Source organism: Lepidochelys olivacea (genome assembly GCF_965140295.1).
Source record: "Lepidochelys olivacea isolate rLepOli2 genome assembly, chromosome: 4".
NCBI classification, from domain to species: domain Eukaryota; kingdom Metazoa; phylum Chordata; order Testudines; family Cheloniidae; genus Lepidochelys; species Lepidochelys olivacea.
This window is the reverse complement of record NC_140414.1, coordinates 125944312-125957187: the sequence shown is the minus strand read 5'-3', so window position 1 is coordinate 125957187 and position 12876 is coordinate 125944312. Positions and strand designations below refer to the sequence as shown.

At 43.5% G+C, this 12876-nt stretch overlaps 1 protein-coding gene across 6 annotated transcripts in view; it reads right to left on the bottom strand.

Annotated features, from left to right (window-relative positions):
- Positions 1 to 12876, bottom strand: part of SORCS2 (sortilin related VPS10 domain containing receptor 2) — an 832543-nt gene that overhangs the window by 42397 nt on the left and 777270 nt on the right. The window lies entirely within an intron of this gene.

Sequence of the window (12876 nt, the reverse complement as noted above, 5' to 3'; positions counted from 1 at the left end):
TGGGTTCAATTTCTCACTCCACCACTCATTCATTATGTGACCCTGATGCAAGTTCCTTAGTCTGTCTGTGCCTTACCTTACCTAGCCATAAAATGCTAATATTACTACTGATCAACTTCACAGGGATTTTGTGAGGTTCAAATAGTTAATGATTTGTAATATATGTTCTTAGATTTGGGATAAGTGTAAAACATGTATTATTGTTTATAATTATTTTTCATCAGTGCATTGCATGAAGAAATTCTGACTCCTATCCCTAAAGAGTTACATCTAAAGGCTCAGTACCCCCTAAGCTGTAGTAAAGGATAGCCCAAAATAGTCAATTTCCTTCTAACCAAAATGGGAACTCCATTAAAGTTCAAAAACCGGCCTGTGCTTTCAAAGTAGTCACAATGTCCAAAGTGAGGCCATTTATTTCCAAAACAAAATGAGTAAGTATGACATCCAGCAACAAATTAGCAAGGATAAGGACTCTGTTTGGGTAAAAGTCAGATATATCTGTGCTTTGAATTAGAGCCTCATTCAGTCTCATGTGGCATAATTGCCAAAGAATTTAAGTCTGATTCTGAAGTGAACCGTTTTCTGTTCAGTGCTTCCACAGAACTCCTATTCCAGGTTCTAGCAGCATCCACTGACTACTTTACTCCTTTTGTTGTGCCCATAAGTTTGGCCAAGTCCACAGTTGAACCACGAGGTAAGCAGAAGATGGGAGGATTTGGGGCCTGCATTCTCTGGGCACTGTTCTGTTACATGTGACCTCCTGTCCCCCAGCCCTTAGAACAGGTAGAACTAAATTAGGAACAATGATAGAATGATAGGAATGGTGGAACTGCAGATTGCACATGGATTGCTTCTGTAGATTATAGGCACAAAGGTCTGGGGCTCCAAGAGGGGTTGTGGAATGGCTCCACAGGCTAAAGCAGTGGTGGGCAACCTGCAACCCACCAGGGTAATCCGCTGGTGAGCTGCCAGACAGTTTGTTTACATTTGCACAGCTGCCCACAGCTCCCAGTGGCCGCAGTTCGCCATTCCTGGCCAATAGAAACTGTGGGAAGTGGCAGCCAGCACGTCCCTCTGGCCCACGCTGCTTCCCGCAGCTCCCATTGGCCGGGAATGGCGAACTTCAGCCACTGGGAGCTGCGGGCAGCTGTGCAAATGTAAACAAACTGTCTGGCAGCCCACCAGAGGATTACCCTGATGGGCCACGTGAGGCCCACGGGCTGCAAGTTGCCCACCACTGGGCTAAAGATTCAGGGAGGATTTGTTCCCTCTTCACTTATAATTCTACATTTGCTATTCAGACCCAGTGCAGAGACGTGGATTTTGCCCATGCTGTTACATTATAATGATAGAGCTGTGCATGCTCGTGGAAAACTTTGCTGTAACACACGAGGATGGGATATCAGTGCGTCATTGACAAATACCAAAGTCCCTCATTAAATAGAAACATGCATTCCTCTAGTTTGCTTATTTTACTCCTTTTTATAATGTATAGCCACGCTCTGGGATCTGAGCAGTTAGATGACCTGTCTTCTGCCCTCTTTTCTTTAATTGTGCCCCAAAAAACCAGGAGTGGCTCAGAGGTAGAAGCAACATATACAAAATCTCAAAAATGTTGTTGGACCAATGGGGGTACTATCCTAAAATTATGGCATCCATTTTTCTCAGGATGTAGATTGCTCATCAGGATCTACAGGATTCACTCCTTTGTAGCTCAGTTTGACAAGGGAGCCATAGTCTGCTATATTGATGATATTCATATGGGATATGCTGATATTCATATGGGAGTTACATACACTAGATAATGACTACCTAAGTAGTCTTATGGTTTTCCACAATGCCTACTGCAGTATGACTTGCTGGGCTGGCAAGCATGAACTGCCTTTTGCCATGTTTGATGTCTGTTCTTTTTTTCATGCAAGGTACTAAAATAATGCAGACTTCATGTTCTGCTAATGCAGCTATCTGCCTCTGTGACTCCTTCCTGAACAGTCTGTCACCTGTGCATTACGGAACCTCTCAATCTGTTCATATTTTCTTTTTTTTGACACAGGTGCCAAGACGTGTGATCAAGTGCGTGGTTCCAGTGTCGCATTGCTGACTCCGAAAAAAGGATTTCCTACAGAACAAATACATTTTTAATATTATTCAGACTACCCCTCTACTTCCTTCTATGCCCAGAACCTACACTAGTTGATGGTGACCAGGTATAGTGAGTAAGTACACTGTCAACCTACCATAAAACATTGGTGGGAGCAGGTAATGTCCATGAGCTTTGTTTAGGTGGAGGTCAGAGATCCCATTCAAGAACATTCAGGCTACTGGACTATTCCGAATGGATGCTTATGTTTCACAGGGGAGCCATGGTCCAGCTCTGACATAAATTGAGGTTACTTTATTGTTCAAGATGTGTGTAGTCCTTATCTGCATTCCACACATGGGTATGTTTGCATTCCATGTACCTGAGATTAGAGATTTGTTGAAAGCAGTGTCCGTTGTTCCACACCTGCGTAGTTGTTTTCCTTGTGTTCTGAACTAAGGGTATAAGTGGCAGTGTGAACTGATGCCTCTCCAGTCCCTCGTCTCACCATGAATCAGATAAGATTTGCAGCAGAGGGGAAGGAGAGTGGGTCGTGGAATACAGATAGGGATGACATATCTCAAAGAACTTCTAGTTACAGGTAAATAACGTCCATTTCTTCTTCAAGAGCAGAAAAGTACAAGATAGAGGTCCCATTGTGGTGTTGGTTTCGTTATCAGCTGGAAGGCTCCAGTGAAGCCTTTCAGAAATCTGAGGATTGTTGGGTGAGAAAAATAATTTAGTCATCCACTGAAGAATGGAAGGCACTAGTTGGACCTGCAGTGAACTAACAGAAGGTGAAACTTCCTGAGGTGAAGGATGTAGTCTAGAGTAGCAGGAGTACCTTCCATCTCTGAGGACAAATGGTTCTTTTGCATCCAGGTGGAGGAATGTTTCCATTTAGCCCAATAGCATTTCCTGGTTGACTCTTATCCGCTTTGATTAAGAATGGATTGAACGGTCTCTGAACATGAACATTCTAAGTCTGGTGTCCATCAAAATACCAGGCTGTGAGGCAGAGAGGGCCTAGTTTGGGGTGTCTAGTCTTGCCATTAGCCTGGGTCACCAGATCCAGGAAGGATCACATGGCAGTGGGAGGGCAGATTGACATCCACATCAAGTCTGCGAACCAGAATTGTCTGTGCCACTTGGGTGTGATGAGAATGACTCTAGCTTTGTTGTGGTGACTCTTTCGCAGCACCTGCAGCAGTAGTAGAATGGGAGGCAAGGCATACCTCAGGTGGTCTGTCCAGAATAATAGAAGGGCAACACATGTAGATCCCTGCCAAGACCTGCTCTGGAGAAATAAAGGATGGAATTTTTGTTTCTCTGTGAGGCAAACGTGTGATAGCATTCCCTACTGGTGAAAATCTTTTTCAGGATGCAACTGAACTATGTCATAGTCATATAAATAGGAAGAAAACAAAGAAAGAAGAAGTGGGACCGCTAAAAACTGAGGATGGAGTGGAGGTCAAGGATAATCTAGGCATGGCCCAATATCTAAACAAATACTTTGCCTCAGTCTTTAATAAGACTAAAGAGGATCTTAGGGATAATGGTAGCATGATAAATGGGAATGAGGATATGGAGGTAGACATCACCATATCTGAGGTAGAAGCGAAACTCAAACAGCTTAATGGGACTAAATCGGGGGGCCCAGATAATCTTCATCCAAGAATATTAAAAGAATTGGCACAAGAAATTGCAAGCCCATTAGCAAGAATTTTTAATGAATCTGTAAACTCAGGGGTTGTACCGTACGATTGGAGAATTGCTAACATAGTTCCTATTTTTAAGAAAGGGAAAAAAAGTGATCCAAGTAATTATAGGCCTGTTAGTTTGACATCTGTAGTATGCAAGGTCTTGGAAAAAATTTTGAAGGAGAAGGTAGTTAAGGACATTGAAGTCAATGGTAAATGGGACAAAATACAACATGGTTTTACAAAAGGTAGATCGTGCCAAACCAACCTGATCTCCTTCTTTGAGAGAGTAACAGATTTTTTAGATAAAGGAAACGCAGTGGATCTAATTTACTTAGATTTTAGTAAGGCGTTTGATACTGTGCCACATGGGGAATTATTAGTTAAATTGGATAAGATGGGCATCAATAGGAAAATTGAAAGGTGGATAGGGAATTGGTTAAAGGGGAGACTACAACGGGTCCTACTGAAAGGTGAACTGTCAAGTTGGAGGGAGATTACCAGTGGAGTTCCTCAAGGATCAGTTTTGGGACCAATCTTATTTAATCTTTTTATTACTGACCTGGGCACAAAAAGTGGGAGTGTGCTAATAAAGTTTGCAGATGATACAAAGCTGGGAGGTATTGCTAATTTAGAGAAGGACAGGGATACCCTACAGGAGGATCTGGATGACCTTGTAAACTGGAGTAATATGAATAGGATGAAATTTAATAGTGAGAAGTGTAAGGTCATGCATTTAGGGATTAATAACAAGAATTTTAGTTATAAGCTAGGGACGCATCAACTAGAAGTAACGGAGGAGGAAAAGGACCTTGGAGTATTGGTTGATCATAGGATGACTATGAGCTGCCAATGTGATATGGCTGTGAAAAAAGCTAATGTCGTCTTGGGATGCATCAGGAGAGGTATTTCCAGTAGGGATAAGGAGGTTTTAGTACCGCTATATAAGGCACTGGTGAGACCTCACCTGGAATACTGTGTGCAGTTCTGGTCTCCCATGTTTAAGAAGGATGAATTCAAACTGGAACAGGTACAGAGAAGGGCTACTAGGATGATCCGAGGAATGGAAAACTTGTCTTATGAAAGGAGACTCAGGGAGCTTGGCTTGTTTAGCCTAACTAAAAGAAGGTTGAGGGGAGATATGATTGCTCTCTATAAATATATCAGAGGGATAAATACCAGAGAGGGAGAGGAATTATTTAAACTCAGTACCAATGTGGACACAAGAACAAATGGATATAAACTGGCCACTAGGAAATTTAGATTAGAAATTAGACGAAGGTTTCTAACCATCAGAGGAGTGAAGTTTTGGAATAGCCTTCCGAGGGAAGTAGTGGGGGCAAAAGATCTATTTTGCTTTAAGATTAAACTCGATAAGTTTATGGAGGAGATGGTATGATGGGATAACATGGTTTTGGTAATTAAATATTCATGGTAAATAGGCCCAATGGCCTGTGATGGGTTTTTAGATGGGGTAAGATCCAAGTTACCCGGGAAAGAATTTTCTGTAGTATCTGGCTGATGAATCTTGCCCATATGCTCAGGGTTTAGCTGATCGCCATATTTGGGGTCGGGAAGGAATTTTCCTCCAGGGCAGATTGGAAGGCCCTGGAGGTTTTTCGCCTTCCTCTGTAGCATGGGGCACGGGTCACTTGCTGGAGGATTCTCTGCTCCTTGAGGTCTTCAAACTACAATTTGAGGACTTCAATAGCACAGATATAGGTGTGAGGTCTTTTTTAGGAGTGGTGGGTGAAATTCTGTGGCCTGCATTGTGCAGGAGGTCAGACTAGATGATCATAATGGTCCCTTCTGACCTAAATATCTATGAATCTATGAAAAAAAACTGTGTAACTCCCATTCGTGGTCTGTGGCGAAGTGTCTGCTGATTGTCCTCCAGAGAATTCTGTGCACCAGGTAGGTATGTTACCAAGAGTGTTTTGCAGTTTCTAATGCACCAGTTCAGTAAGTTGACTGCCTCTACACACAGAGAAAGGATCTTGCTCCACCCAGTTTGTTTATGTAGAATTCACTCATCATGTTATCTAATACTACCTGGATATGGTGGGACCAAATTAGTGGAAAGAATGGATTGCAGGCTAGGGGGACTGCTCTCAGCTCTAGTAGATCGATATGCAACCTGGATGGTCCATCTGGGATCCCTGTCCTATGAGGGATGCATCCGTGATAATGTGGGTGCAGTGAAAGATATTCCTGCATGCACTTGCTGTGGACAAGAGAACAGTGTTGTCAGGAACTGTTACCTTGATGTTCATGTTGTCTCTGTATGGAGAGTAAACAGATCAGAGCCAGACCTACAGATAATGAAGATGGAGCCTGACAAATGAAGTTACATAAGTACACCAGCTCATGTGTCCTACTAGGGAAAGACAGACCTTGACTATGGTTTGAAGACTGAGAGTGACTTTTCTTTTCAAGTTGTTCATGGCATGGAATCTCTCCAAAGGTTGGTAGGCCATGGTTGAGATCAAAACTAGGGTCACTTCTATAAAGTCTATAGTGCTTGTGGGAGTGAAAGTGGACTTTTCTTTGTTGATGCAGACTGCCAAGGATGCCAGGAGACTGAATACAAATATGGTTTCTGATTGGACTTCCTGACTGGATTTGCCCATTAGTAGCCAACTGGGAAGGTATGGGAACATGGTGTAACCATGTTGTCTCACCTCGGCTGCCACTACTGAGAAGACCTTTGTGCTGTGGTTAGTCAAACAAAAGTACTCTGAACTAATAGTGTTCTTGTCTTACCAGAAACCCAAGGAAAGTTCTGTGGGGACTGATGAATGTCTACACGAAAGTAAAAAGAAAAGGAGTACTCGTGGCACCTTAGAGACTAACCAATTTATTTGAGCATAAGCTTTCGTAAGCTACAGCTTGTAGCTTACGAAAGCTTATGCTCAAATAAACTGGTTAGTCTCTAAGGTGCCACGAGTACTCCTTTTCTTTTTGCAAATACAGACTAACACGGCTGTTACTCTGAAACCTACACGAAAGTAAGCACCTTTCATGTCAAGAGCCACAACCCACATGCCCTCCTCTAAGGAGTGAGTTGTTGATCCCAACAAAATCATTCAGAATCTTGACTTGTAAATAAAAACATTTAACTACTGAAGATACAAAATGGGTCTCCCACCTCCAATTCTCTGGGAACTACAAAGTAGAACCTCTTTCTTGATGGTGATGAAGCACCTGCGCTATGGTCCCTTGCTGAAGGACAGAAACCGCCTCCTGATGGAGAATTTCCTATTGAGAGTGGTCCCTGAAAAGGGGCTGAGGAGGGGATTAGTGAGGGGGAGGGGAGAGAAACTTGATAGCATAGCTGAAGTGGATGATTTCCAGTACCCACTTGTTTGTTGTTATTACCCTCCAGGTGTGCACAAAGAGGGTGAGATGATCACTGAAGGTTTGGGGGACAGTATGTAATGGCATCAATGGAGGTACATGGTTCTTGAATGTCCCATCAAAATGAACTCCTTGGTGACAGGTGGGTTGAGCAGCGGAAGATGTTGAGATGGAGGAAGTGGGGTATCTGGGGGTTGGCACCCTCTGCTGTTTACATGATGGTTTACATGATTAGTGATAAAATGCCTTGGGGCTGGATTTGTAGATTTGCTTGAGGTTTTTCATCTTTGGTGCCAGGGTGCAAATGTCCAGGGAATGGAGGATTGTCCCAGAGTTGTTAAGGGAATGAAATGACTCATTGATCTTCTCACTGAAGAGATTAGACTCAGCCAGGGTAAGTCCTCAATGGTATTTTCAACCTCCCAGGGAAACCTTAAAGAGAGAAACCACAATTTGGACCTCATAACAGTGGGGCAATGACTCTAGATGCAGTACATGCTGCATCCACTGCTGCCTGTGGCAATGTCTTAGCCATCAGCTTGCTTTCATTGATGGGGGTTGGAATCAGGCCCTGTCCTCCTGCGGAAGTTTATCTCTGAATGGCACAAATTTAGTGTAATTTGTGAAATAATATTTCACTAACAGGGCCTGATACTTAGCAATTCTATATTGGAGGCTTGTAGATAAAAATACCTTCCACCCCAAAAGGTCAAGGCATTTATCACACTTGTTAGATGGGTTGACATGGAGTCCTGTAATCTGGGAGGGAAACACACTGGGCTAGTCAGTTCCATAATGGCCTTGTTCACTGGGAGAGCCATGTTGCTAGGGCTAGAGGGTTGAAGGATGTCCAGGAGTCTGTGCTGCATGTCACAGACTCTCTCAAGAGAGCTCGGTCGCAACCCTCTGTAAAAGCTCTTGGTGTTGCCTGTGGGGATGGGGATAATGGGTGGGGATGGGGATAACTGAGCAATAGCTTCATTGGGTGAAGAGGATGATACACCCATCGGAACCATCAGATCTGCCTCTGCCACATACGCTGATGGAGCCTGCAGGTACTGGCTAGGGAAGGTGGTTGCTGTGATTCCTGCATGGATCCCGGGTGTCCAATTAAGGCTGATATGAGGAGTTCATTGGCTGTGGGGGCCCTCAAAGCATTGGGTTCCAAAGGTCCCTTTGGTTGTCATGTCTGAGAGGAGGATGGCTCCAAGTTCTCCTAAAGGTTCTATCCAGACTAGTCTCTTTCAAAGGGGGCGCAGGTTCGTCCAGATCATTGGATTACTCTGATACAGAAATCAGCTCAAGTTCTAAGGGCAGTGCTGTCATAGAAAATCATAGAATATTAGGGTTGGAAGAGACCTCAGGAGGTCATCTAGTCCAATCCCCTGCTCAAAGCAGGACCAACACCAACTAAATCATCCCAGCCAACACTTTGTCAAGCTGGGCCTTAAAAGCCTCTAAGGATGGCGATTTCACCACCTCCCTAGGTAACCCATTCCAGTGCTTCACCATCCTCCTAGTGAAATAGTGTTTCCTGATATCCAACCTAGACCTCCCCCACTGCAACTTGAGACCACTGCTCCTTGTTCTGTCCTCCTTGGAACCCCCACTTCAGGTAACTGAAGGCTGCTATCAAATCCCACCTCACTCTTCTCTTCTTCAGACTAAATAACCCCAGTTCCCTCAGCCTCTCCTCATGTGCCCCAGCCCCCTAATCATATTTGTTGCCCTCCACTGGACTCTCTTCAATTTGTCCACATCCCTTCTGTAGTGAGGGGACCAAAACTGGACGCAATACTCCAGGTGTGGCCTCACCCGTGCTGAATAGAAGGGAATAATCACTTCCCTCAAACTGCTGGCAATGCTCCTACTAATACAGCCCAATATGCCATTGGCCTTCTTGGCAACAAGGACACACTGCTGACTCATATCCAGCTTCTCATCCACTGTAATCCCCAGGTCCTTTTCTGCAGAACCAGTTGGTCCCCAGCCTGTAGCGGTGCATGGGATTCTTCCTTTCTAAGTGCAAGATATTGCACTTGTCCTTGTTGAACCTCATCAGATTTCTTTTGGCCCAATCCTCCAATTTGTCTCGGTCACTCTGGACCCACTCTGGACCTCCAGCATATCTACCTCTCCCCACAGCTTAGTGTCATCTGTGAACTTGCTGAAGTTCCATCATCCAGATCATTGATAAAGATTTTGCACAAAACTGGCCCCAGCACCAACCCCTGGGGCACTCCGCTTGATACCAGCTGCCAACTAGCCATCAAGCTGTTGATCACTACCCGTTGAGCCTGACAATCTAGCCAGCTTTCTGTCCACCTTATAGTCCATTCATCCAATCCATACTTCTTTAACTTGCTGGCAAGAATACTGTGGGAGATTGTAAAAAATTTTTCCTAAAGTCAAGCTATAGCACATCCACCGCTTTCCCCATATTCACAGAGCCAGTTATCTCATCATAGAAGGCAATCAGGTTGGTCAGGCATGATTTGCCCTTGGTGAATCCATGTTGACTGTTCCTGATCACCTTTCTCTCTTCCAAGTGCTTCAAAATGGATTCCTTGAGGACCTGCTCCATGATTTTGCTGGGGACTGAAGTGAGGCTGACCGGTCTATAGTCCCCCGGGTTCTCTTTCTTCCCTTTTTAAAATATGTGCACTATATTTTCCTTTTTCCATTCGTCCAGGACCTCCCCCGATCACCCTGTCAGTACTGAAGGAAGAATGCTCTGACTTGTAGATGTAGTGGAGTTTCCTCTGATGGATTCCTCTAAATGGTTTCCTCTGTTGTACTGATGTCTCTGAGGAGGACCAGACCTGATAGAAGAGGAGACTGCAAGTACAGTAAGGCAAAAATACCCCTCGGGAAATAAAGGTCTTACTTCATCCCTGTGTTTGAGGAGTATAGGAGGTTGGTACAGACAGATCCCATGCATCAGAAGGTAGATCCATCATTGGCTGAAGTGGTAGGGAAGGGAAGTCCAGCATGGTACTCCTGGATGGAGCTGTTGGACATATCTCCACTGCTATAATGATCAACACCCACCAAAAACATCTTTCAAGATCCACAGGACCTACACATGTCTATCATAACATGTGGTGTACCTCACCCAGTGCACTAAATGCACCAATAACAATTATATGGGTGAAACCAGATAATCACTACACTCCTGAATGAACTCACACAGAAAAATGATAAAAGACAAAAACACCACATATATCAACTGTGGGTGAACACTTTTCAACAGCATTTGCTCCAACCTCTCAGACAGAGACCAACACCTACAAGATCTTCACCAAGCATTCTCAAAACTATGGTACCCACATGAGGAAATAAGGAAACAGATCAACAGAGCCAGACATGTACCCAGAAGGCTCCTGCTGCAAGACAAGCCCAAGAAAGAAACCAACAAAACTCCACTGGCCATCACATACAGTCCTCAGCTAAAAACTCTTCAACGCATCATCAGTGATCTACAACCCATCCTGGACAATGATCCCTCACTTTCACAGGCCTTGGGAGGCAGGCCAGTCCTCGCCCACAGACAACCCGCCAACCTGAAACATATTCTCATCAGCAACGACACACCACACCATAGTAACTCTAACTCAGGAATCAATCCATGCAACAAACCTTGATGCCAACTCTGCCCACATATCTACACCAGCGACACCATCACAGGACCTAACCAGATCAGCCACACCATCACCGGTTCATTCAACTGCACGTCCACCAACGTAATATACTCCATCACGTGCCAGCAACGCCCCTCTGCTATGTACATCGGCCAAATTGGACAATCCCTACATAAAAGGATAAATGGACACAAATCAGATATTAGGCATGGCAATATACAAAAACCTGTAGGAGAACACTTCAATCTCGTTGGACACACAATAGCAGATTTAAAGGTAGCCATCCTGCAGCAAAAAAACTTCAGGACCAGACTTCAAAGAGAAACTCCTGAGCTTCAGTTCATTTGCAAATTTGACACCATCAGCTCAGGATTAAACAAAGACTGTGAATGGCTAGCCAACTACAAAAGCAGTTTCTCCTCCCTTGGTGTTCAGACTTCAACTGCTAGAAAAGGGCCTCATCCTCCCTGATTGAACTAACCTCGTTATCCCTAGCCTGATTCTTGCTTGCATATTTATACCTGCCTCTGGAAATTTCCACTACATGCATCGGACGAAGTGGGTATTCACCCACAAAAGTTCATGCGCCAATACATCTGTTAGTCTATAAGGTGCCACAGGACTCTTTGCCACTTTTCACAAAGTGATCACTCTACATCTGACCTATCATACCTGAGCCTCAAAGGAAATTTGCACAACACTTTCAAAAAATGAACATGGGAGCTTAAATTCATAACTTTGCTAGACACTAAAAATCATGGTCTTAATAAAGACACTGGATTTATGGTTTATGACAGCAATCTGTAATCCACTACCCCCTTTTTTGTCCTGGGACTCCAGGAGAGTTAGGGGCCACTTCATCTTGAATTGTCCCTTACAATACGTGCCAACTACTTATGCTAAACTATATGATCGATCTGGTATTTAGCTGTGACACTCTCAGTACCTTTCCAGATCTGAAGAAGAGCTCGGTGTATCTTGAAAGTTTGTCTCTCTGATCAACAGAAATTGGTCCAATTAAAGATATTACCTCACTCACCCCATCTATCTATAAACTATTAAAACAGTGAAACTACTAGGACTTTAAAACTATGTACGATGGATGGATGGATGGATGGATGGATGTCTTGAAAGAACAAGGATCACTGTGATTCACTGAGGATTCAGACTCAGGCAGTAAGTAGGTGACACTGTAATAAAATGTGGGTTCATAAATTACATATATGAAGTAATCCACATAGATGTAACATGGGCAGTAGATCTTAATCCCTTCAGTGCCAAAATTACAGACCTCCACTATATGAATTAAAGGAGAATTTCTTATTAGCTAACAGGAGTGATATGATCTTCCCAGCAGGCCACCTGCTCAAAGGAGAAACATAGATGCACATGGGGGCTGGTTTGATTCCATCTAACTAAGATCAATGTTAGATAAAACACCGCACGCACATCACATGTTCAGCCTTTCCCATGGTAAAGTATAGCTCATCCCTGAGTTTCTGGGGTTCACATGTCCCAATCTGTAACAATCCATGGCTTCATATATTCAACAGAGGAAAACATGATCACCTATTAAAATAACCACATCCAGCCTTGGCAAGATTTTCAGAACAGCTCAGCACCCATTGGGCATCCACTCTACTGAGCTGCTTTCAAGATTTGGCCCCATAAGTCCCGTTATCTATATCTATAACAAACCCCTAACACCAGAGTTAATCTAAAGGAGCATTCTCCAGAAGAAAGAAATAAGGACACAATGTAAATGGGATCCCAAGAAAGGCCAAAAATGAAGGATCTGATGTTGGTTACCACGAAACCAATCATAATCTAATTGCTCACATGCAAAATATTTATGTTCAATAAAATCATATGAGGAAAAAACGGAATGGTGGAGACAGTGTAAGTGATGATTATAAGATGAATACCAAGATAATATTAATTCATTAGCTAGTAAAACATTCTACTTGATTAATTGGATTTCATTAGAAAGCCATCAAATCAATTCTGTAGTAACCGTGAAAGATGGTACCAAGATATATAATTTTTGAAAGAAATTCTAATTACCTTAGAAATTCATTTACTTGTATTTGCTAGAATT